Raw genomic sequence first — 26,743 nt, 5'->3', positions numbered from 1 at the left:
GGTGTAGTACCGTTTAATAGCCACAGAGAGGCAGCAAATCCACACACATAACTGCACGAGTTGCTCCTGAGAGAGCCTTTTGTGTTGCATAACATTGCATGGGAAAACACAGCAGATGGGTTTTAATGTTTTGTCTGTGTCTGTGCCCTAATCGATTCTGTTCTTCTGGAGCATGAAAAGGGTTAGAGCAAATCCACATGAATACTGAATGACAGGAAAAGGGAGACTGATTGAAATAAAAGCCCACAAGGAGAATTGGAGGAGTCTGTCTTAACAACTCGAGCTGTGGCATCTCATTTCCTGTGAAGGTGACGTAATGTACAGGAGAGGAGGTGTGAAAGGCAGCAATAATGGAAGAGGCAGAGAGGTGGGGGTGGTTTCTTATTAGACCTACACCTGTTTGAGGGTAAATAATACCAGTGTCTTTCCGTATATGTGGGCCTGCTGTATGTTGTGTGATTTTGAGGGATTTAAAATGAATGTTTTCTCCCCTTTTTTTTTTTTTTACCACAAATAACAACTCACATCTCCAGTTTTAGATAGGAATTGTGGGAAAGGACATTTACAGATGCAGTTAACAGCTATAGGAATTAGGTTCTGATCATTTTTCCCTTAAAAATGAATTACTCTTCTGTTCTCTTTAGTTTTTTTCCAGCCTGGCCACAAGGGAAAAAACCCATTTGTAGGACAAATAGTGACGTCAGTGGTGAGGAATAAACTTAAACAGGCATGTGTGTTTGTCACTGAAAAGCAGAGGTCAGGAGGACAGGTAAGTGGCCTTAGATTAATGTGGAATTCTCATTGGGTTTTGGTCTGAATGTGTGTGTGTGTGTGTGTGTGTGTGTGTGTCTGGTAGATATGAAAGAATGAAGGTGTGTGATTATTAGTTAAGTGTGTGCAGGGGCACTGTAGAGCTTCTGGTGTGTATCGATGTAGGTTATGGTAATTGGACGGGTAATTGATGACAACATTAAATCTGTTTGCCGTGGGGGTTTTATTTTTTTTTTTTTTTGGAAGAGCACGTGATCTAATTTACAGAAAACAGTCCAAACATCAATATTATGTAACTAGAGGGCATAAATCCATGAAGGGAGGGTGACAGAGAGAAAAATGGAGTAAAACGAAGTACTTGGAAACGCAGGCAGTAGAAGGGGAAAAAAACTTGAGTGACAACACGGCTGTGTAAAACAAACCCTCCCCCAAACTATCCCATCTGCTCGGTGCCTGTCTGCTGCCAGGAGCAGAGGCGGCAGCGTTGGTGGGTTAACAGGGGCAAAGGGCAGAGGTCACAGACTGTGATCAATTTGTTGGCTGAGAGCGTCAGACACACACATTTGTGAGGTGTGCGTGACTTACTGGCCGACAGCGCACAATAGAAGTTGTGTCCTGTCGGATCATATTCCTCATGTTCATATGTGTTTCTCAGTGTCTGAGCTGAATGTGTTGACCAGACCTTCAGTACTGTACAGCACTGTACATGCAGAGTGTTTACACTGCAAACAAAACCAGTGCCATTATGAAAAACTGGGTCAAGCCCAGAATAAATGCATCATCCTCTATTGTACCATCTGATTTACCCTTAAAATAGTATCTGCCCAATCAACTTTCACTGAGGCTGTTGTTTGTTCTGCTTTGTGCCTGGTGAGGATCTAATTGATTGAAACAACATGCAAATTGTTGCACACCTTCTCATTCTAATGTAATTTCTTTAATAGTCTTCAAATTATATATAATTAATTCTGGTATCAGTCATGTGAGGATAAATTAAACATTAACAAACATTGAAAATTCCAGCTTAAAGGGCATTTGGCAATAGAGACCTGATAACGTCAAGGATGATTCATATTTTTAATGAACATCCAAAATGCCAGACTTTGCTATTCTATACTATGTGTTATTCTTTGGTATACTTTTCTTTCTAGGAACATCCAAATATTTTTTCTGCTTTATTATTTTTTTTCCCAGACAGGGTGGTAGTCATCATAAGGGGAGGCTCCACAACCATCTGTTGTCTTAACCCTGCCTAGAATAGCTCCACCAAATTAAACTTGTGTTTTTGTTTAAGAATGAAGTTTCTGCGTCAGTAAGCACAACATGGCAAGAAGCTGAAGTGAAAAGAAGGATGAGGAAGGGAGGAGAGGTGGAAGAGGAAGAGAAATGGGAATTTCAGAGAGAAAAAACATAGTTTCACACCAGCGTTCAGGCTGTTTTTACACTCAGCTTTGAAGATAAACTGGACTAGAACTTATTGTTCTGATGTTAATGAAGTTTATCTAACCTTCGGGTCAGCTAGCTCTTCAAACATAACATCCACGGTCAGGACAGACTGATCAAAACAAGGCCAGGTCGGCCGGATAGGGACACTGAGAAAGTAAAATGTTATCTACATGGTTTTCGGCACGACTGAGTCAGGAAATCATGGAAACAGGATGGAATATAAAGAGAAATACTTTTTTAAATAGAAACCTAATTCATCTATGAAAAAATACAAATTTTAGCTGTTTTATCTTCTTGTCTGCTTGCCCAATAAGACTCATCTCTAAAGTGGATCCTCTCTTTGAAGAACACACTTCAGGAGACATACTGATCGTTCACACACACTCAAACGTACAAGCCTTTGCAAACATGCTCAAAACTGATGTTTCCCTTGGAGAAGACAAATGATGCATTTAGTCTTTTTCCTCTCTATGTATAGAAGAGGAGCGCAAAAGCAACAATTTGAGGTAGCTTTGACATTTGGCCGCCACATATTGAGCTGAAGCAGGAATACTGAACCACTGTAGCAGAGCGGCTCCTATTGTCCTGCAAATTATTCCATTGTTCCTCCAGAGTGACTCATATGTTGCTGAAATCTCCATTTATGATGATGATGATAGTTCTTAGTGTGTGTGTGTTTGTGTGTGCGTGTGTTTGTGTGTGTGTGCTTAACCGATTATTGATGCTATCAGCCAAGAAAAGCTCACCCACCATATGCTACATGACGCATGTGTCAGCACGACATATTCCAGTCGATCGACTGGTCTGCACTGTTGAACTCCTACATCTTCTCACTTCTGTATTTTTATTTTTTTTCTTTCCTCCCCTCCACACCAGCATGGATTCACTTTAAACAGGATTTTGCAATAATGCAGACGCAACAAGTGTGAAGAACGTGGGTGGAAAAATGTACAGGATGTATACAGAGGTTGTATTGTTTCAGCAGGACACAGGGACAGATGGTGATGTGGGTCATTGGGCCTGGTTAACAATTCTCCAGCACTATTAAGCAATCTGTCACAGTGCAAAACAAGGACTGACAGACAAGGTCAGAGTTTGATTTGTTTTGTCATATTCTCACTCCTGATTTCCTCTTTCAGAAGAGCATGACAATTTATAGCCAATGTAAACAGATTGAGAGACTTAAGGGTCTTATATTATTCAGTTTTTTAGTCAGTCAGTGTTTGATTTGAATCACATCTTTTAGTTGATTGTTTTGAGTGTTGTTGTTTTCGGCTGTTTCACTCTCACAGCTTTCGTCATTGTTTCTTCAAAACAAAGGCTGTGTGAATCAGACAGGGGGTCTGCTACCTACCCAGCAACAAAGATACTGTAAAGTTAGTGAGCATTAAGCTGTTAAAGATGTTGCTCTGTAATAAGAAACTGTAAATGTTTCACCTTATCAGCTTTAAATGAAACAAGCGGTCCATGCTGTGTTTACAGCATGACTGCTCCTAAGTGGGAAAAAAAAATCTGTTCATGTAGGTTAAAGCTCAAACACCTTCCTGTCTGAATAAATAACTACACTTTTCCTTTAAAAACCCTCTAACTAAACTTGTAAACCATTTTATTTAGTTTGCTGCTGAATTCAAATCAAGATTTAGGCTGTTCTTTAAAAAGAAAATCTTCACTTTGTTCGTGAGGTCTCTTGTTGGCTTTTCCCTTTTTATCGCATTGAAAACATGAAGTGAAAAAGCAGAAAAGTCCAGAACAAATCTGAGTCCTCTCACCTGAAGCTCTACTGTGAAATTAATGATAACTTTTTTTTTTAATTAAAAGTCCAAATCTGCCTTCTTTGTGTGTCTGTGTGTGTGTGTGTGTGTGTGTGTGTGTGTGTGTGTGTGTAGGTGTGTGTGTTTGTGTGTGTGTGTGTGTGTGTGTGTGTGTGTGTGTGTGTGTGTGTGTGTGTGTGTGTGTGTGTGTGTGTGTGTGTGTGTGTGTGTGTGCATGGGCGAGGGGCCCCTGTTATTATGTCCTGCTGCTTTTCAATAGAACAGCTGTGTGAGTCTCCAGCCGCCTCCAAACAAGGCACAGGCTGCCTGGCAACTGCCCTCCCATTGGCCAACTTTCCACCTCCTCCGACCAATCGGGCAGGCCACACGATGAGGAAGTGAATGGGGGAGAAAAACACAACAGAGAGAGGGAGAGAGAGAGAGCAACAGAACAGAGAGGATTGTGAGAAAGTTTGCTGTGAACAAAAAAAGAAAAAGAAAAAAAGATTGAGAAAGCAGAATGTGAGCGTAGAGACTAATCACACTCAGAAGAGAAGACTTTTAAAAGCTTTAACCTCTTCAGAGACAGATTTGCATGGAAAGCTTTTAATGTTTCTGAAACACTGTCTTCTGTAAATTCCAGCGTGCTGCCCTATTAGCTTGGACCTTTTCTATATACAATGAAACAATCATGAAAGGGAAGAAATCTTACTGAATACAGCTTTAATGGATCTTTGCTAAAATCAGTTTTAACAATAAACACAAGTCAGACATGAAAAGTTGTGGCAGACACAGACATAACTTCTGGATGTGGTTGGTAACAACTCATGAAAGACCCATTTGTGCACTTTTCTTTTCTTGATTCTTGGAGCCGTATCGACTCGAGGTGAGGCCCCGTTTTTAAAGGGACAACAAGAAAGTGGTGACTCGTCCACTGATGTTGTCGGCTTTGTGTTTGGCAGGCTGAGACATGCCACTGCAAAACCTGCGTTTCCAGGGCTTTGAGTGGGATTACAGAGGGGATTTGAGTCACATCTCTTGGGGATAATAGGTGTTTGTTTTACAGTAGCTGTGACGCATGCGGTTGCTAGATGTGAGTTTGGCAGACGAGGAAAAGATTGGTTGGGACTGTGGTGGGTGATAAACATGAGTTTGGGTATATGTGTGTGTGTGTGTGTGTGTGTGTGTGTGTGTGTGTGTGTGTGTGTGTGCAGACACAACGTTCAATCTGACCTTCTTTTCAATACCTGACCTTTACACACAGCCTATGTGGGTGTACAGTATATAGTGTTAACGGTGTGTGTGTGTATTGAAGACAAGTGGGTGGGCGCCAGGCTCAGATACATCCTGTAATTACCAATCAAAGCAGCAAGTAGATCTTTCTGAGAACCTCCAACGCAACACGTAGTTCTTCTCTTCCCCGGAGGTCACGCTTCCTACGAAATCACAATTGCAGTTTCTCTTGAAAACAACAACACGACCTGTGAAGCGACACAGACATGAGGACGGAACGAGGTGGCCTGTGTGATGTGGTGAAGATGAAGGCTACAAACTGACTTAGAAAAAAAAAAACATGTGCAAACACTCCTGTAATTACAGAGAGACTCACCAGCAGAGATGCAAAACTACTGCACACACACGTAAACATCAACAGGGTCAGCACCCACCGACATTTGTCACAGTCTGAATTACACAGCCGCATAAAAACGGTACGATTTTGCTGACACGGCCAAGTGGTGGGCGACTCTGAGCCGGTGGATATGATAACCACCAGCAGCAGCAGCACCACCACAGCATGGTGATATAGCTGACACAGTTCTCACAGCTCATAGTACACACATTACATAACTATCTGTCATAGAGATTTTATAAGCGACCTAAATGTGCTGCACAGATGGAAAAGCAGAACATGTTTGATGGCATTTTGCATTGTACATAGGAGTGCAAAGTTAAGTTTAGAACATTTTGATTAGTCGGCTTATATTGAATTATGTATCGCATGTATGTATTATATAGCAACTATCATAAGGGATTTAGGTGATTTATCTATGGAAAAGCCAAAACTCTGCTGCTTCCAGCTGCTAAAACATGAGGATTCACTGCTTTTAAAGTCAACTGACTTTATTGTAAATTGAACATCATTGGTTTTGGGACTGTTGTTCAGATAAAACACAAAATGTGACCTGTTTTCTGACATTTTATATACTGAATAGTTTTTGTAGTGTAGACCTGAGAGCATGCTGAGGTCCTCAGTTCATCCTAATGTTCTGTGCTGTAGCAGAGATGCCCTGACATGCAAAGAGATTCATAAATGAAGGCAGGTGATGAGAGCTTGCCTGTGGCTGGTAATTTTCACGTTGAAGTAAAGCAAAATTTACCCCACATGTCAGAGTATGATTACAGACTAATGAAACCTGAGGGCTGCGGGGGCTGCAGCTGAAAATCCTTCATTTCCTTTCTTGCTCCTAATAATTGAAGTAGATTTCTGTACGTCTCGGTTTTTCAGCATAAATGCACGTTTCATTAAATTTATATTTACAATTCTTAAAAAACATGACATTTACATTTAGTTATTTACATTAATGCTACAACTGCAATATCTTGCATCGACACAGTGAGGTATTTGTGGCCAAGCCCTGTCACAAGGACGCACTCCAACAGTTGTCATCCATCTTGATGAGCTGTCTTACTCTGAAATGACAGCCACTGCAGCCTGAGGCTCTAACAGGCCTCCACTGTGAAGTCACCCCAGCTGTTTAAGAGGGACACTGGCAAACTGCCATGAAATATAGCAGTGCTTCAGCAGGGACTTTTGTCTCTTGTATGGTTAGCATTGCTGCTCTGTCCTGCTTCCTTTCCCACAGTGCTATTGTTTTGATGATGCTCCTGCACAGTGTGGCCCCCGGCTTTACTGCATCTCCCTCAGCTCAGCTCAGTGTTGGCAACAGTCGCACACTCACAACAAATTCTATAAATCCCCAACTGGATGTCGACAATATATAGCTGCCATGAAGACTGCTCACAATGAGGTCAGTGGATTACTCACAGTAACCAGGACGTTTGTTGAAAGACGACCAAATTAAATGTTGACAGATCGCTGTAGCCCACACAGTGTAACTGCAATAAATTAGCCAAGTTTTATCAGGTCAGAATCAGATCTGTGTGATTTTGTGTGTTTGTGTTCATAAGAGATTATTCTATATTTAGGTGGTTGTGTAAGACCTGTTTATTTGTACCAGAATAAATTAACAGTTGGCATCATTTCTGAGGCGTCAGTTGGATTTTTTTCAAATCATCTTTGTGTTTTTGCATTTGAATTTCTTACGTGTCACTGACGAGGTGTGTATGTCTCTTCATGTTATGTTTTTTCATTGTTTGTATAACCTGTCATCCATAGGGGGGCATCCACAGGGCATCAACCTAAAATATCCCTCATTGTGCAATGTTGCACAAAAAAATCTGAGGGGTGTGTCCCCAGACTGACCAGTTGCTGCTCGGATCAATAATGACCCCGGCTCTTTCCAAGACTGCATGTGTGTGAAAGCAGCTTCAATCTGCTCCCACTGTGCTGCCCAGACAATCCCAGCCTAATCCATAGAGTCCAGTCCTGGATTACCATGTCTGCCCCACCCACCATCTCTGCATTATGGAAATTAGACAGGATTATAAGAACTCTAAAAAAAAAAAATAAAAAAAAAACACACACCAGGACACAGACTCTCAACACAAAGCCTGAGCAAAACTCACCACACATCTTTCTGTTTTCCTGAAAATAGTGATTACACCTGTCATTTCCTCAGATTAGTTGGCACAGAGTAGATTTGAGAAGATCAGCTCCGCTCCACTCTCTCTCTCTCTCTCTCTCTCTCCTCTCTCTCTCTCTCTCTCTCTCACACTCACACACACACACACACACAAACAAAGCATTTAGACTGATATCCTCTTATCTGACAGGAGTGGGCACAACATGGCAACTCTCAAATGTAGATTTGTTTTGTATGGTTCATGGGAACATGTTGCCATAGTGACTGTGATACCTATTTCTAGGTGGATGTGCTATGCAGGCGGTGACTTCAAGCCCTGGCAGATGGTTTCAATTCAGTGTCACAGGAAGTGTGTGTTTTTGAATGGCTGAGCACAAGTGAGTGAAGGAGGGAGATTTTGTGAATCTGTATTATACATCCACACCTGACGACAAGACCTTGTGTGTGTGAATGTGCATGTTCTCGTGTGTGTTAACGGCTCTGAATTGGCCGATCTTCTGCAGATGAAAGACGTATTATTAGCAGATGGTTCAGTGACTGTTTCTGAGGCACCGGATGCTCCGGCAGAATTTTCATTAGCCATGTGATCTCTCCGTTGGTCTTATTTTTCTTTCTCAGCCCAGCATGAACGGGCTAAACCACTGATGTGGTCTCTCTTCACATGCATCCCTCATTTTCCACCAGCTTTATTCCACCCTTTCACAGCTGGTAGGAAGTCTCTGCGAAGAGATCGTGCAGAGACTTTGAAATTAAAAAAAAGGTGAATGGCATGTTGTGTTTTTGTTTTGTTTTTTGTTTAGAAATGAATGAACTTGCAGGTGAGAAATTGCTGCTGTTCAAAACATCACACTTGATAGAAAAGGTGCTCCGACGTGTGCTGCATGTGTGGAAGCGGGAGGGAGAATATACATACTGTGGGATTGTTTTGTGGGTGTGAACGGTACCAGGCTAGCAAAATGTTTTGATAACTGGCTATGGGTTAGGGCTGGGTGTATCAAAGATGAGAGTGCAGCACAAGCTAGCTCGTAATCCCAGCTCAGAACAGCGACCCCGTCCCATATACAACTTCAGTGACAAATAAAAAGTATTTGAAGCTTTGACATGCAACAGGACTGACACACCGGCTCGTCTAAGCATCTGCTTAACAGCCTTAAATGTAAAATAGTGCTCTCATGCCACCACACAAATGTGCACCTAGCATTCCCAAACATAAAATCATCCTTTCCTTTTCCAATTTTCTAAATAGAGTTTCTCCTACTTGCATTTTCCAGCTGGTTGTGCTCTTTCTTGCCATTATCTTCTAAGTGCAGAACCTCAGTAGAAGTGGATGATGAGTGGTTTAGTGTAAATGATCCTGACTTAAACAGTGATTTACATCCTTGGTGAAAGACTCAGTGGTCCAGACACAGAGGCTGTATTTTCCCCTTGAGTCTGCAGGCTCCTGCAAACCTCTGCATGCCATAGACATTAAAGGGCAACGTATTTCTCTGTAATTAAACAGTGAAACGGCACATTGAAAATAATGAGCGGTGTGCGTGGAAATGTGGATGTATGTAAATTAAAGTTTTATGCAAGCGATACCACGTCCCCTTGTACATTGGAGCTGCAGCAGGATGAGTGGTCACTTTGATGGGAGCTAATGTTGATCCTAATGAAAATAAGAGGTTGCAGTGCTTGTGCAGTTTTCAGTGTTTAGCCGGCGAGTGCCAAACTCCTCGTCCTCACACAAGGAGGCCTTCTTTACCAAATAATTTGAGAGCAAATCTCAGCCAATTACTGTCAGAGTTAAAAAAAACAAAAAACAAAAAACAAACTCTGGTGCTGGAAAAAGTCGGTGTGATTTGTGAAATTGGCTGTGATCAAGGCTCATACACGGAGGCCTCTTCAAAGAGGCCGGGGATTTAAAGTGTTGCATTGGACTTTTGAAGCAGAGTTAACAAACACTGTTGGGAACATGTACATTGCCTTCAGTCATTTGCCTTCATTTACGTGAACACTCAAAGTTATTCCTCACATTAGAGCTGTGGAGGATCCATCTACGCTTTGCTATTTAGGTGAGAGTTTCTGGTTTAGTGCAGGTATTTGACTGTTTACAGAGACACAAAGTTTCTATTAGATATTTATCTTAATGATTTCCTGTGAAATATAGATTATGCTCCAGATAGGAGATTCACTGCAGCTTTTTTTTAGTTTAGTATTGATGTTTTTTGGAGCACAATCCACCATCATGTGAGGAAAATATACTTTGTTTGACTAACTGAGTTAAAAGTGACCCGATGGGAATGGTGTTTACGCTGAGCTCGGTATAATCCTGGCAAAATATTGACAGAAGGTATCAGTGGTGGTATGATCGCCGCAACACTGGCAAATAAAGCGGCACACGGTATGTTATCGATGTGTACATAAGCCTCTCCAAGTACCTCCAGAGAGACGCTAACTCACTATTCCTCCTGCTTCTTGGAATTATAAAGCAATAACCTGTTGGGTGTTTTCCATTTACCTCCATGTGTACAGTCTGTCACGGTGCCAGGAGAGTCAACAGTGTTACAGATAGTGTACATAGATATCTGATATGAAGGCATTTATATGGGTCACCTAAGAGAACCATATGTTGTAGATTGTGCAATGTTCGCTCCATCGACTGTATGACCTCATAATATTCTCAATAAGTAAGTCTGTAAACCCTTTGTTTTCCCCTGATTCAACCATCATTGAAAGTAAATAAGCTGCATTTTATGTTTCACTTACGTCGGGCTTTTGTGTGATTCCATACTTTCTGAAAATGATTCATACACCTCTGCTTTTCTTCTAAATCCAGTGTTTCTTTGTAAAACTGCAGCAATTTTCAGCCTCTAAACTTCAGCAGGCAGCTGAACAAACGTGAGATTAAACAGGCTATGCGTTCAGAGCTTGAAAGCGAACAAGAGGCAGAACTTCTGTGTGTATTTTGGTGTGTTTGTTTGTGTATGTCACTCTGTCTGTGTGACTACATGTGTTTATTTTCCCCATTGGCCTCGCACACACTCAAAACACTATTTCATAAAGGAGCTAATATTGTCTCACGTTCCAACACATTTGTAAAATGAAAACCAGAGCCTCAAGTCATCAGATCATCTTTCCCTTCTTCCAGAGGCTCCATACAGTACTGTCTGGAGTTTTCCCAATAACTTTATGGTATATATCTTTTTACATTTATGGAGCCATCTTTCTCATCAGTCGTATCACGACACCAGAAATGCAATCAAATAATCTTTAGTGAGGATTAATCCTCAACAAAGGATTATTTGAAGCAGCGACATGCCATGTTGAAATGTGATGCAAACATGGAAATGGAAGAAACATGTTGACAAATTGTGAAAATCCTCTTAAAAGGGAATTATCTGAACATATAGGGGGGAGAGTTTTAAATTGTGGAAATTTAGCTGTTATCTCTGGTTGCTTAGTGACTAATTCACCAAGCAAAAAACCTCCTTTAGGGGATATTTGCATATGCAAAGTACAGAGATAGGGGAATAAACAATCTCTGGGTATTTGGAGAGGTGTGTGTGTGTGTGTGTGTGTGTGTGTGTGTGTGTGTGTGTGTGTGTGTGTGTGTGTGTGTGTGTGTGTGTGTGTGTGTGTGTGTGTGTGTGTGTCAGTGTGTGTGTGTGTGTGTGTGTGTGTGTGTGTGTGGACTGACATGGATCACAGAATACAGAGGAGCAGAGTGCATCAGCAGGTCTTCCTGCCATCCTCAACTAAGTGCTGCATGTGGGGAGATAGCATGTCAGTGTGTGTGCTCCACAACTTTCATCTGCATGGAGTTCCTCAGTGAATCACTCCAGTGTGTTTGTGTGTATGCATGAGTGTATGTTGGAGTGTACAACCCACAAATTTGGTAGAACTCAAATTAGTTTTTAATTAAAGATTGTCTTGTTTGAAGAGTAAATATGAGGAAAGTTTGTACAAAGTCATCTGAGAAGTCAGACATTCAGTGACTCAGCTGTGTAACGTTGTGAAGGAGACTGTTATTGAAATAATAAGAATAGACTCAGAGTAGCTGTTTTCCTTGTGATTCTTGTCCTGGTTGTAATTACTGGTCGTAACAGGAAACAGGAAGGGTTTGATAGCAGCAATGTCACAAATTCAACAGAAGAGCAACTGACAAACAGAAGTCTGTCAGTACTTGTTATGATCATGATGTAATTTTGCGCGGCATATGGCGTGAAGAGTTTTCCACATGACAGCGGAGCCCTTGCAAAGATTAAAAACAGGGACACAAAACAAATATCCTCCGTAGGTGGGGCCGTCTCATTACGGTTCGGCCTTCGTCATCTAGGACGGCTACGAAGGGCCACACATTCGTAGACCGCGTCCTTCGAAGGATGCGGCCCCTGAGTTAGGACATGAATGTTGTTTTGAAGAGACATTTTTAATGTGACTGCTTCACAGTAAAAGCCACTTGAACTCATGTGCAGCAATGGAGCAGTTGGAAATGTGTTTACATCGGCAATAACTTGACACACCTTTGATATGACTGTGGGAGAATGAACTGCAGACAGTGAGGCTGATGTGAACAAGGTAAAACTACAAACAGTAATGCAGGATTTCATGCATGTGACGGCAATTTTAATCCAGTTTGTTTCCTCACTCGGCAATAGATAGTGAATTAAAAGAAACTTATTCAAATGAAAATCTTTGAGATTTCCACTGAAAAGTCCTGCATTAACTACGTCAACATCACAAAATACAAGCCTTCTTATTATTTTTCCTTCGGTGGACTTTGTCACTGTAACTGTGCACGTGCTCCACTGGCTGCAACAGGTGCCTCTGACCCAACTCACATCTACATGAACACTTGCACCTACCACAAGAAAGGGAGTGAATCAATATAAAAACAGGTTTGTTCTGTCTTATTGTGGCTTTCACAGCGTGCACTGCCTCAGAGGCACTTCATTATAACATGTATTAAATACAGGCAGAGGCAGAACATCCTGTCCCCATAAGTGGAACCTGTGTGCACGTGTGTGTGTGTGTGTGTGAGCAACAACAAGAGAGATAGTCAGTTTTTTTTTGTTGCAATCTGATAAGACAGAGAATAGGACGTGCGGTCACTTTGCATACATGCGTGTGTGTGTTCTCGCGTCAGTGCGATCACGTAACTTGTGATGAACAGAAAACAAAGAGCTGAAGTGATAGATGAACACTGGCAGGCTTCACTGACTAAATGCTGGACCATTAGCGTTTGCCTGCTGTATAAACAGCAAACGTAACTGCACTTTGGATAATAGATAATATATTACGGAGCTTCCATTATAAAAGGGTCTCTTTAATCACACGCAGCGCTGTTTGTTCAACCAGCTCTGGAAAAGACAATACTTGTATTTTTAACAGGAAGAGCAGACCTTGTATGGAAAATGATTTATCACATGGAAAGTTGCAGAGAGAGTGGTCTACACATCTGGAACACACATACACACTGTTGGCTCCTTCCTCGTTACAGTAAGCAGAGGGATGGACTGGCCATCTAAAGAATTGTCCTGCATGGTGAAGGTCAACAGTGTGTAGGTAGAAGTGTGTGTGTGTGTGTGTGTGTGTGTGTGTGTGTGTGTGTGTGTGTGTTTGTGTGGTGATGTTCACCACAGCTCATGAGTCCATCTTTCTTCCCTGCTTTCTTTTCATTCATTCTTCATTTTCTTTAATACTCTTGAGTTGAGGATGACAAACTGATTGTACTGGCCTGAAGTGAGTTATGCTGCGTTCAGGTGACTAATAGAAATACCTGTATTAAATAGTTTTGCACGCTTAGATGTAGAGTGTAGTCACCTTTTATTGGCCAAAATGTCTAGGGCTGTTTTAGTGAATGTATAAATTCGGCCAGGTTCTTGTCTCGTCGGAGTTCCTCTCACTTTACTCAAAGTGAGAGGCACTGACTCTGAGTGTGTGTGTGTGTGTGTGTGTGTGTGTGTGTGTGTGTCTGTCTGTGTGTGTCTGTCTGTGTGTGTGTCCATGTGTGTGCCTGTGTAGGGACAGAGCGAGAAAAGCAGACACATGAACAACCACAAAGGATGATGACAGAGAGAGAAACACTAACATAATGGAAAGCTCATCATTGTTCCAGTTTTGTTCAGACTCATTGAGCCTGACAGTGTGATCACTGTGGGGACACACATGTGTCACTTCTCCTCATCAAGCCCTCGATACACTCTGTCCCGCTGGTGTGTGTATGTCCGCGTATGTGTTTGCATAACCCACTCAGCCACGATTTCATAACCGCATTCATCTCGGACATCGCTGCTTACTTCCCACACAGCTGAATATTGATGGAGCTTCAGGCCTGAATCACATTTACTTTCTCTTAGTTGCTTCCTAAAAAGCATTAAATGTATGGAGTGGAGTAGAGGAACAGAAAAACGAATCCCAATGACCCTAAGAAAGAAAAATGACTGAGACTTCAGAATGAGAAAGATAAAGGTTTGCTTGAGTCCAGCTTTGTGGTAACTCTCACTGAACTCACAGGTTCTGTTTAGCTCAATATACTAATATACTTATTTCATGGGGGTCATATTTGATCATACCTTCATATAAGATTTAAGCCCAAAATGCGATTTAAAGCTTTTAGTATTTTGACATTTATATAAAAGCTCCGGGAACTTATTGGTTTATTTTGAAAACTGACAGTCAGTGAAAATCTGAAAATGTGTATGCAATGCAAGAAATGTGTTCAACCATTGCACATGGTTTTCTTTTTATGTTCTTTGAGGGACTGGTGCACAATCAGATGTTCATTTTGTGCAATTGCATAGCACTGTTTCTTTTCACCTTTTTAACCTTAAATCCCTGTGATCAGTGTCTTCATATTTTCAAATGTATGTGTGCTACGTGTGTTTGGGGACATGAAATCCAGGTTACAATCAGTTTGAACAGATCTGGCTCTTTTTTTGAAAAAGAAATTTATATTTTTATATATTGATTAAATCCAAAAGTTTATTTTTTCTGAATATTTGTAAATGACCAAATTTAATAAATGATCTGATGAACTTATCTGACACACATATGCATACATCCACAGGCACTAACAAGCTCTCAGCCCTCTTGGGTCTGTGCCAGAATCACAGATTATACAACCAGCCCTGCAGTAGGTTACTGTGTGTGTGTGTGTGTGTGTGTGTGTGTGTGTGTGTGTGTGTGTGTGCGTGTGCGTGTGTGTGTGTGTGTGTGTGTTTTTATATGTGTGTCCAAATAGCTTTAAAACTGGATTGCATCCAGGCAAAGTTTTTTTTTTTTTGCATGCTGACAAGTGACATTTGATTTTCAAATTTCTGACCTTTGCAACTGTGAGTTCATCAATATGTGAATGTGGATTTGACTGTCTACAGGGACCCGGCAGTTTTCTGTGAATTCATCCAGAGACGTGTCCAGAGAGGCAGAGAGCTATGCGTGAGGACGCCTCACAAATCTCACCAGCTGTCTGTCTTATCCGTCTCGCTGAGCCCGAGGCTTTGACGTTAATTGTTTCTGTTGTTTCATATTTCATCAAAGAAGAATTCACACACTCTGTTCCAGTACTTGAAGAAACTGTCATGAGGTGGTTGCACTTGCAGGAGAGCTAGCACTTCAGGTGACGAACTGAGCGGCTCTGCGAGCTGACTCCTCTTGTTTCACAAGTGGGAGATTTTAACACTTTAAATAATGCAGGGATGAATCTGTGAGACTTCTGTCACCCGCTTTCTCTCTATTTCTGTCTGGGCAACCGGTGTCATCTGCCTCTGCACCGGTTTCTGCCTCACCAAAAAGACAGAGTGCAGCTTTTCCTGTCACCGCTCTGTCTGTCAGACCAGATCAGACACTGCATCTTTTCTGAAAACAGTTGCATGTCAACAATACATTTACAGGAGAATTACATTGTTTCCTAGTGTTTAGAAACAGCATGATGTGTGTTGTCATCTCTCAGCACAGTGTAGCATATTCACCTCATCAGTGACGATTACTGCGTCGGCTCCAGGCTACTGTCATGCCGTTGCCATGACATCTGGAATCCACAAAAAGATGCTGGTGTGATTGGTGGGGTAGAGCGGGTGGAGGCCTGTTGACAGAAACACACACACACACACACACAAGCCCACACATGAAAGACGCAGAGTCAGAGACACACACACACACACACACACACACACACACACACACACACGTGCACACATTTTATCTACTTAGATAAAAGGGGGGGATAATAATCCAACAGACTGCCCTCGTGAAAACATACTGAGTGATTAGAGGTCATTACAACACAGCATGCTCTCAGGTAGCCAATCTGGTTCCCTGCCCACAGCAGCCGATGACAGATTGAGTGGCTTTCAGTCCGACTTTGTGTCAAAACACGTTCCCGGTCTGTCATTGCGAGAGTTTTCAGATCTCTCCTGACAAATCTCTTGGATTCTGTCAGTAAATATTTCATACTGGGTGCGGGTATGGAAATGTTGTGATGAGGAAAGTGTTGCATAAACACGTTTCAATGCTCTAAAACAGATTATAAAACTGAGGAACTCAGCTGTAGCTTAAAGGGACCTTAGGGGAGAGGGAAAGGGAGGAAAATGGAGTGGACAGACAGAAAGAAAAGACTGATGTAACACTACAAAAAAAAAAAAAGCAAATGTGAGAAACGGAAAAGAGCAAACAGGAAGACTGCAGGAGCCTTTATGTGCACATACATTTCAGTCAGCTAGGATGACATACAACATGCTTCCATACATCACAAACATATTAATGGACTATATGTGCATGTGTCTTCTATATTTTATTAATCTGGCAGCCAGGCACGCAGACATCTAATGGTACAGGGTGTGTAACGAGTGGAGACATGGCTTCATGGAATTTTAAACACACTCTGTCTCGCAGGAGCTCTATAAAGTCAATATTAAGAGCAGGATCTATATGAAATACTCTTATTGTGAAAAATGAGAATGTTTATTCGTTAGGATCCCACACTGCTCGTCTTCCTGGGGTCCACATTCAAAAACATTTTTAAAAGTATACATTAAACATTACAGAACACAAATCCACACAATGCAAAACATAAGACATTACAGTCAACACGAATGTCAAACACAGGATTACAGAACAACATTAAGATGTATGAATATATGTAAACGCACATTTGTATGAGGAGCACTTTCACTGATGACCGTCTCAACAGCGTTCCTACGCAGGAAAAAAACTACTGAAAATGTTGTGAGCGAGGCTAGTTTTTTTTTTTTTTTTTTTTTTGACAGATGTGGGAACGAAGGAAAAAGCAGCATTTGGATTAAAAATACATCAGTAAAGGAGGTAGAGCAGGAAGGCCAAGTTGAACACAGCCCACTTCCTGTGAACAATTCCACAGTAAAAACAGTACGACACCCCTTTTTCACAACATTGTCTCAAGCCCCTCAGTGGGATAGAATGAGTATGATCGGTTATGTGACCAATGTCAGGCGGTTGTCATGGTAATCTGTGCAGGACCACCACCTCTCACCCACCCCGGTCTGCAGCCACATGACTCTGCTCTGCAGGCTGATAGGTTTACTGGCTGTGGTGCAACTGGCCATCAGGCATACCGGGACAAATCCCAGTGGGCGACCACACTGTACGTATTGGCACAAACCAAGCAAACATCCCAGACATAACTCGCATATTTGGAAATAGCATGAAAGTGCTCATAGGTTGTCGGCAAGCAGAAACTGTAAAGGCAATATGGGAAACATACTGTAGGAGGAAACTGAGAAACTCCACAAGAATGGGGTCACATCCACGAAGAAGATGACAACGACATGTTTCAGGAAACGAGTAAGAAACGATTCCCTGTTTGAGACCCTCGTGATGTAAAGCTCTTATATAAAAACTCCATTTACACTCCGATATATAAAGTGGTCTGTCGATTCACATCACCAGCATATGGATCTATTGGACGGCACAAAATGAGAGCACTGAGGCTGGATACTGACTTCCTGAATGTCCTACAATAAGCTTGTTCTCTGGAAACTCTCACATACCATAATATTGTCAATACAGCAAAGGTCAACAGCAAAGGCTTATTTTGCAGTCCAGATTCAAACTCGAGATAAGAAGGCCCTAAAGAAGAGTAGACTCAGACTGACCCCTGTGCTCTGCCTCAGTTTCACCCTCTGTCTTGATTCCTTTGACTTTGGTTCTGCCCCTTTCAAACAAAACAGTGCCATGTTTATTTTAACAGGTTTTTTCGTTGAGGGATTCCTGGGGTAACAATGAATGTTTAGCTGTTTTCACATGAAACCGGCTTAATAACAAGTGTTAACCATATTTTGACTCCCCACAAAGCAAACATTGTGTCTTGAAGTTTTGATGAGAGATAAATAGTTTGCCCGTGTGGTACTGGCCTATTGTTCAACAACCCAAATACAATCTGTTGCTGTAATCAGCTGCTGTCTTGCTCAACCGGACCTCAAACTTGGCACGGTGCTGATGCACTGAGCTGTCTGTACCAGGAAGATTTGGATTAAGGTATTATCAGTTTAAAAAGAATTAACCCAGGTGTGTGCCAGGTCACTAAATTTATTATGTCACAAATGTGAAACCTCATTTAGATTTAAAAAATTTAGCACAGAGCTGATGATAAATGCATGCAGAGCAGTTTCAGATCATTGATTATCTCTCTTTCTAATCTTGACACCAATGTGGTGCACTTTGTTTTTTCAAGTCTATGCATGACGGATTAATCACAATCTTTATTGTAACTATATATCAGAAACAGCATGGCAGAAAATAGGCTATTTGAAAAGTGATGAGAGTATTTCAGCTTTTTTCTGATTCCCTTCCATCTTTCCTCTGTTCAGTTGAATTTATTAGCAAGGCACAACTCTGTGGACTGCTGTAAAGTACTGTACTAGAAGTCACACGGTTTCAATTCCCTGCTCATTATCCATCTCTCATTGCAAAGGTAATTACCAAATTTACTAATTACGTAACCTCAAAAGTAATAACTTTTGTTAATCAACCCAGCTCCATAAAAAGTCCTTTTTATTACAGCTTTAAAGCTACAACACCCACATGTCACAAATAGAAAACAAGACCATGTGGTTTAACAAGTAGGTACAACACTGGAGTCGTTGGGAGGCATATTTAGGATAATCATCAGCCCTTACACCAAGCTAACAGATCCCAGACCGGTTTCTCTGCTGAACACAGAGAGAGACCAAACTGATAGCAAACCTCCGTCAATCTCCCAGAAAGACTTCCAAGCTGACGCCCAGAATGGAGCCACCAGTAGATAATAGAGGGAATCTTCACAGTATGCTTTGCTCTGATATGTACAAAAAGTAGAATTCAGTGGGGAGTGTGATACAAATACAATTTACCGACTTATAACACCATGTGTAAGGGAAAAGGTGAGCCGAATATTTTTACAGCCTTTCAAGAATCACAGCCTCCTCGCTGAAATCATGACCTCGAGTACAACACTGAAAGGAAAACTTTAAGTCATTTTTCTTTGACGCAAAAGTCACTTTGTAGATATGAGAAAGCCTACTGGCATTGAACTGTAGGTCAGCGTTTGAGTATGCGTATGCACCAATAGGAAAGGTAGATTTCTCGAGTAACTTTATTTCCATCAGACGTTTGACTTATGAAACTCATTCTGTCATGAAAGAACTTTCTCGCAGGCTTTTTGTAGACTAATCCCTTTCTACTTTGGGGGAATGAGATGAGAGCAGAGCATGCAAGAAGCAAAACAGACCCAAGAAGTTCTGAAACACGACAGGAGGAGTCAGACCTAATCAGTGAATGCAAATGCCGTCCCCGCACCAGCCTCAGGTGCCTGCGTGACTATAGATGCCAAGAACGTGTGGAACTAATCCTCGGGATTTGGTACGCTTTACCCTCTCACCTTCCCACTGCTTTAAACTCCTTTCCCCATCTCCCTTGTCTGTCATGCTGCACCAATTTTTTCCTCTGTCCTGAAATATTTTTCTTCACATTCGATTTTTTTATGTTCGCACACAGTTGCCAGCCATGACCTTCCTTCCATTAATCTGTTCAGTGACTCCTGCTCACTTCCACCAATTTCCCATCCGCTTATATTTCCAACAGTTAGATTGCTAGCCCCTTCTTGTCCTCATTTTGCTTGTCACTCACCCTCCTACTTTTTCCCCTGCCTCCTCACTCATTATCTCCTCCCTCTATCCCCCTCTCCCTGTGGTGGCTTCCGTCCCTGCTCCACTTCCCCTTGCCTGTTTCTTCTCCTCACCCTCCTCTTTTCCCTCCCTCATCCTCTCTCCCGTGGTACGACAGACTCACTCACACTGGCAGGGACCAAAAGTTCATTTGCACCTTTGCAGCAGACTCCGCTGAACCATTTCAAAGGTCACAGCTTTGACCTTGGGAGAACAGCGCTACTATGGCAACAGTGTAAGAGCCATGTTGAGTTACCACCTCCACCTTAGTACAGTAACAGAGATGAGGCTGTTTGAGAAGAAACCATGGTTAGAGATGTGATACCATATTTTGTGGTCAGTATGGCGCAAATGCTTATACATCACCATCAGAAAAAGTCATAATGGTTATGGCCGTGTCATCGGCGCTGGAGAATGAAATTATTTTTAGCAGCGGTGGGACTGCGGTGGTGGTGAGGGGTTAGGGTATTTTTAGGTTCAAACATTACAAACATTCTTCTTCACGACCACCCAGGATCTCAGGCTGCCTGATTTTTTCTTCTTTCCCCACATGGATCAACCATCATTACAGTTTCCCTAATCATTTTATAGCCATGTCTCTGTCAGTTGGCCCGTCCACTACTTCAGTCCAGCCTGAAATATCTCAACAGACACTGGGTACAGACATTTGTTGTACTCGGAGGATGAACCCTACTGATTGATGATCCTCTGACTTTCCATCTTACGCCACCAAGAGGTTTTATATGAAATGTGAAATGCTAATCCCTAATGTTTCTGTCAACAGAGTTTTGATTTGTCCAATAGTTTAGTTAATTACCAAATACCTGCAATATTTATATACCCATCAGCTTCAGCTGTGTTTGGTGCTAATTAGCAAATGTTAGCATGTTAACATGCTAAACTAAAATAGTTAACATGGTAAACGTTATACCTGCTAAACATGTCAAACATGACATATTAAGCATCGTGGCAGCTGGCATGTTAGCATGCTAATGTTGGCATTTTCCTCAAAGTACTGCTGCTCCCAAGGACGGCCTGGCAGAGCTGTTGGTGTGGCTGCAGACTCTTAGTCTTGTTGAGAAATAATTTGTTAGGTTAGTTATGGTAACAAAGTCAGTTGGCAACAGTGGACAGACGTCCAGCAGAAACAAAAAGGCAAAGGAGTTGATTCCTATCTCGCTTTAGTTGTGTGCTATTTCGTTTATTCCAGCCAGGCTCACTCTAAATAAGGTAGTTACCCTGCTTGCTACATACCGAGACGTATGACTGCCTTAGTGAAAAAAGAATGAAAATGTCATTTGTTTATGTATTTACATTCTAAGGCATCTGAGATCACACTGTAATCACTACTGACTGCATGTTAGCATAGAAAATAGGTAAAAAAGAAAAAAAGGCTTCATGGATTTTATAGGTAGCTCTTGACTCATGTGGCCAATCACTTGTTGCTGTTCTATTTTAACCCTACAGCTGTACATCTGAGAAAACCTGAGAAACCTGTGGTCAGTAAAACTTACTTTGCCTGCAGTTCCAGGAAAGAAGCTTAATTAACAACTGCCAAATGGCAAGCTGTATCAACAGGGTGAAGCAATTGGACAATTGAGGCTGTTATATCACACTTGAAATTAGGGAACATTGCCCCAAGGTGAGGGTCATTACAGAAACACTAACTGGATGGCCTCTTGCGTCAATGCCTGACTCAGCGAGATCAAATAAGGATATCCTGTTTGAACTGGAAAACAATCTGTTTCTCCGAAGGACCTCGAAGCTTAATTGTTTAACTGTTCGGTGTGTGTATGTTTATGCTTCCCTGTGTGCGAGTTTGAGCAAGTAAGTGACTGGAAGTAACAGTGCAAAACAGTACCAGTAAATGAAAGATAGCATGTGTCACTCAAAATACAGGCTCAATTATGTGCGTTTCATGTTTTTCTGGCTGGTTTAAAATCTTTTTTTCTTGCAATACTTATCATATTACTTTTTCATAACCCAAATTGGTAGTACATCCTATTTTGCCTTCAAAAACTGAGAGTGAATACACTTTTCTGCCATTTCCCATCTAATTTCAGGACTTGTGCTATCTCCAAATTAGTTGGACAATGTGTACGTAACATTGTACTTAACTGGCCACAACGTCAGATATAATTCAAGGTAACTTAGTGTCTAACCCTGGGCTGAAGAAAGAGCAACAACAGATTTTGTTTCCATGAACCCAAATTCTTTCTGTCCCTCAGACAATACAAATCCATGGCTGCATTCCCTCCGATTCCTGTAACCTTCCCTCAGTCACTTAAGTGAGTTTCCTCTGTCTGTCATATTACAGGGCAGACAGCTGGACGGTGACTCCTGCGTCACCGTGCGCCGAATCCAGGTAGCAACGGCAGAGTTTAAGTGGCGTTTCCACGGAGACCACTCTCTGAGTCTTCAGAGATGAAAATGAAAGATTCCATGCGCTCATGCTGAAAGTGCTGCTGTCAAAGCTACGAGGTGGATAAGGAGGTGAGAGGAAACAGGAAGCATGACTGGCTGACTGGGCCAACATTTATGGAATGTCTTCCATGAGATGAATTTATTTTGCAGTTAATGTGTGTTTTTGTTTTTGATTTTATAATTACTCAGTATGAGTGTTTTATTGTCTCTGTCTTTCCAGGAAGAAGAAATGGAGCAGTAGTGATTTGCAGTTTGGAGCTGGATGAAGCTGGAATCTCAGTTTTCCATGTATTCATGGTTGGAGAATGGTTTCCATGTATGGCCGGGAGCAGCGTGCATGAAGCTAGAGTGAAAATGGAGCTTTACTGAATAATTAACAGCCTTTCATATGCTGTTATGCACAGTTTGAACTGAACTCGTACATGTGGACAGGAATTAAGTCATATTTGATTTAGCAAAAATTAAAGGCTGATTAATTTTTATATCAGATTTACACTCAAAACTTTCTCCGATTGTCCACATCTAAAACTTCTTATCAACTCTGGAGAAAGAAAAATAGTACAAACAGGCCTCACACAGGCCATTCCTTTCCCTGTGCATGCTGGGAAATGCAGTAACCTAGCAATCGCATTGTTGCCAGGGAACGCACAAGGGAACATATTCATTTGCGTGCATTAAACACATTAGAGGCATTTTCCTTGAACTTGCACAATGATACACGTGATGCACACAAAGGAGTAAATCATCACATCACCCTGGCCACAGAAGGAGGGTAACACTCACAGACATGCAAACACTTTCCACAAGTAACTCCACATTATTACCACATACTGACATTAGGCGTTTTACCAAGACTCTTGCACATGCCCCATGATGCACAGTGGGGGTATATGGTATGCGTGCATGACTATACAATTAGCATCATAGTATGGCACTTATACACACACAGCAGCCTCTTCTGGTATGCACAAGGGCACTCTTATTTACATGCGTCAAACACACTATGCCCCACTGTTCACACACCACACACACACACACACTATTCTGCCCAGATACTGTATAATGATGATGCTACTTTGGTCCCCAAACAAGATTATTCAAGCGTCTTTCTTTTTCATGCATCCATCATTCGCCATCTTTCTCTGCTTTTGTCAGACGGCCCCTTGTGCTCATCTTTTGTCAGTTCCCGTATTTACATTTTGTTGAGGTTTTCCTGGATATTTCTTGCATGTGCAAATAATGTTGACAAGCTGTATGTAAATCGTTGAAATTTTACATGCTCATGTGAAAAATTTTATATCAAAACATGTTATTTGTGAATCTGAATTGGAAATGTGAACTAAAAAGTAGCTTTGAAAACCTGAAAGCTTAAATGAAAGATCATCGATGGAAAAAAAAAAAAAGTCAGCAGTGATTTTTTTTTTTTTTTTTTGAATTTATGACCATGATGCAAAACCTACGTAAAAGTATTAGAATGAAATTTCAGGCTGTTTAGTCAGTTGCCCCCGTGATGCCCTACATCTGTCATCTTGTTAAGAACACCATACTTCTGTCCAGGAAGTGAGGCTGCCAAAGTGGGATAGTAGGAGTGTGTCTGCATAGTAACAAAGCCTGCCAAAGCATGAGGAATAATGGTCTGTCTGTGTGTGTGTGTGTGTGTGTGTGTGTGTGTGTGTGTGTGTGTGTGTGTGTGTGTGTGTGTGTGTGTGTGTGTGTGTGTGTGTGTGTGTGTGTGTGTGTGTGTGTGTGTGTGTGTGTCTGTGTCTGTGTCTGGTGCACTGGCTACAGTCTGCAGGGGGTCTGTTCCTCTTCACTGGGCACAGAGATACAGTGTAAACAACTCCCCCAGTCAGCCAATCAGACAACACACTACAGTGACACCCATGCCCTGACAGTAACCTCACCACCACACACACACACACACACACACACACACACACACACACACACACACACACACACACACTGATGTCCATGACCAAACACAGTCAGAGTGGATGTGAGACACACATACAGTCATGTGAAAAATTAAACACACCCTGTGGAAATATTTAAACAAGCAAAACATTTGATCCTTTTTGAAACAGTGCCACAGTGAAAGGTGATATACTTGAACACACAACACATTAAACATTCAAATTGCTCCAGATTGGGTGCCAATGTTAAGAACCTTTCCAAAAAGAAGTCTCCCAGAACCCAGAAAAAGCATTTACCATCTCAAAAGAACATTAGAGCAACACTGCAGTTTGCCAGTGAACATATAGGCAAAGATCAGGCCTTTTGGAATAATGTACTCGAGACAGAAAAACCACAGCGTTGTTTGGCCACAGTAACTGGACATGTTTTGGCGCAGACCAAAGACAGCTTTTGAGGAGAACCTGACACCGACTGTGAAGCACGGTGGTGGAAATGAAATGGTTTGAGGTTGTCTCCTTGCCTCAGGGACTGGGCAGCTTGCAGTCATCGATTCAACCATGAATTCTGCATCATATCAGAGAGTGCTTGAAGATAAAGTGAGGCCATCTGTCCCAAAGCTGATGTAGAACCAGAAGTGGACTTTTCAACAGGGTAATGATAACTAGCAAATCAGTACATGCAAGAAAACCCTCAAACATCTTGCAACTTCTACATGGAAGTGTGACCGAGCCAGAAATGATTACAAAATGAATGTCAACAACGGCACCTTACCGAGACTCCACCCCAGATAATACACTATTTTTAGCCCAAACTAAATGGCTCACAGGTGACAGAGCAAAACAATGGGATTTCCACAAACACATGCAAGTCCACGAATAAAATGTGTCTTACTGAGTAACATGTAATTAATTTACCAAGTAGTAAAAAATCCATTGAAAACAACCCAAATATTCGAAACAGATTTGTTTAACACGATTGCCAAGACTGAAATGATCATAAATGGCTAAAAAAAACAAACAGAATGTCCCCAAACTTCAAGATAGAGGAACTATTAATTGATCTGGAGAGGAGCCTTGGCTAACCCTGAAACTGGAAAGCACCTTAGGGAGAGGCATAGGATTAGTGCACACGGCAAAATGACACTTAAGGTAAAAGGCATGCAAATATAAAGGGAAGGGAAGAACAACCTGCTACGCTATGAGGTCACCCTATAACGGCATTTCTTTCCAATTTAGAATGACATTCTCCAGTAATAGTCCTCTCAAGCTAAAGTAAAAACAGAAGTTAGACTTCTAAAAACCCAACCATGTGGGAATACAATGAAATGTCAATAAGATTAACATCAGGCCGTTATATAACAAAAAAAAAAAAAAAAAAAGAACAGACGAAAGTCCAACAAGCCAAAGGATAAAAGTCAATATCAAACAATAAAATTCAAGCGAGTAGCAGTCACTATCAGACTGGGCACAGCAGCAGTGGTTGTCTCTGCTCTCGGCTGCACGCAACACCCCTGTGTCTGGGATAACACTACGGGACCAGGTTTCTCAGCAAGTCATTACAGGACACACTGGGAGCAGCTCCGCACACAAGAACGTCGACCCTGACCAGAACAGGCCCAACATGGCAGCAGAGAAAAAAGATGATAACGGCTTTCTCCTAACAGTCTTTATCTCCGTGGGACTAGGGGGAAACTCTCCGCATTGGTTGCACAGCGCAGGGTCTTCTGGCTGAAATGGGCCTAGCAAAGGCAAGCTGATGTTAGAGATGCCTACAGGAAGTTATTTCTGCTAAAGGGGGGCATACCCTTCTGAGGCGAAGGTTAAGCTTTTTCCACAGAGGAATAATACATCTATTGATATTTTTGTTAAATTAATTATTGAAAACAATTTTTCTTGTGGTTTTGTTCAATATCGCCTTTCCCTGCAGGCACTGTATCAAAGAGGATCAAATGTGCTTGTTCAAATATGTTGGAAAAGTCAACAATTTCCACACACACACACACACACACACACGCACAGTACAGCATTAACTGTTAGAGGACACACAGCAGAGACGTTCATGACACTATCTGACCTCATTTCAGTGTGAGTGTGTCTGAAGTGGGGGAGGCTGCAGACAGAAATACATTAGTGATGGAGCCGAGTCTGGGGTCCCACACGACTAACATAATGGCACACACATTGTACTCTTAAACGTATTTCACAGTACACAGTATCCACTTCCACCCAGGCGCGGCAGCATGTGTGATATTGTCACCTCCACAGAAAAAAAAAAAAACTGTGAAAAACTCACAGCCTGTAATGATGTTTGTCCTTGTGTAAGTCCTTGTTTTCTGCTGTTTTTGTTCCTCTGGAAGGAAGCCATAATGAAATCCCTGTGTGGACCACAGAATCCCATCGTCCTCTCCTGTCCTTGTCTGGGGGAGCAGAGTCAGGAGAATGAGGAGAGGTGTCCCGAGACAGACACACAGAAAGACAAATTAATTAGTAATTAAAGACAGTGAGAGAAA

At 41.7% G+C, this 26,743-nt stretch overlaps 1 long non-coding RNA gene across 1 annotated transcript; it reads left to right on the top strand.

Annotated features, from left to right (window-relative positions):
* The first annotated feature begins 346 nt into the window (after positions 1 to 346).
* On the top strand, positions 347 to 26,743 carry LOC130163160 (uncharacterized). Its single transcript, XR_008826405.1, has 3 exons — positions 347 to 769; positions 22,211 to 22,386; positions 22,538 to 26,743. It is a non-coding gene; the product is annotated as an uncharacterized LOC130163160 (long non-coding RNA).

This window comes from Seriola aureovittata, chromosome 22 (genome assembly GCF_021018895.1).
Source record: "Seriola aureovittata isolate HTS-2021-v1 ecotype China chromosome 22, ASM2101889v1, whole genome shotgun sequence".
Lineage (NCBI taxonomy): Eukaryota > Metazoa > Chordata > Actinopteri > Carangiformes > Carangidae > Seriola > Seriola aureovittata.
The sequence above is the reverse complement of the archived record's forward strand: the minus strand, read 5'-3'. Positions and strand labels throughout refer to the sequence as shown.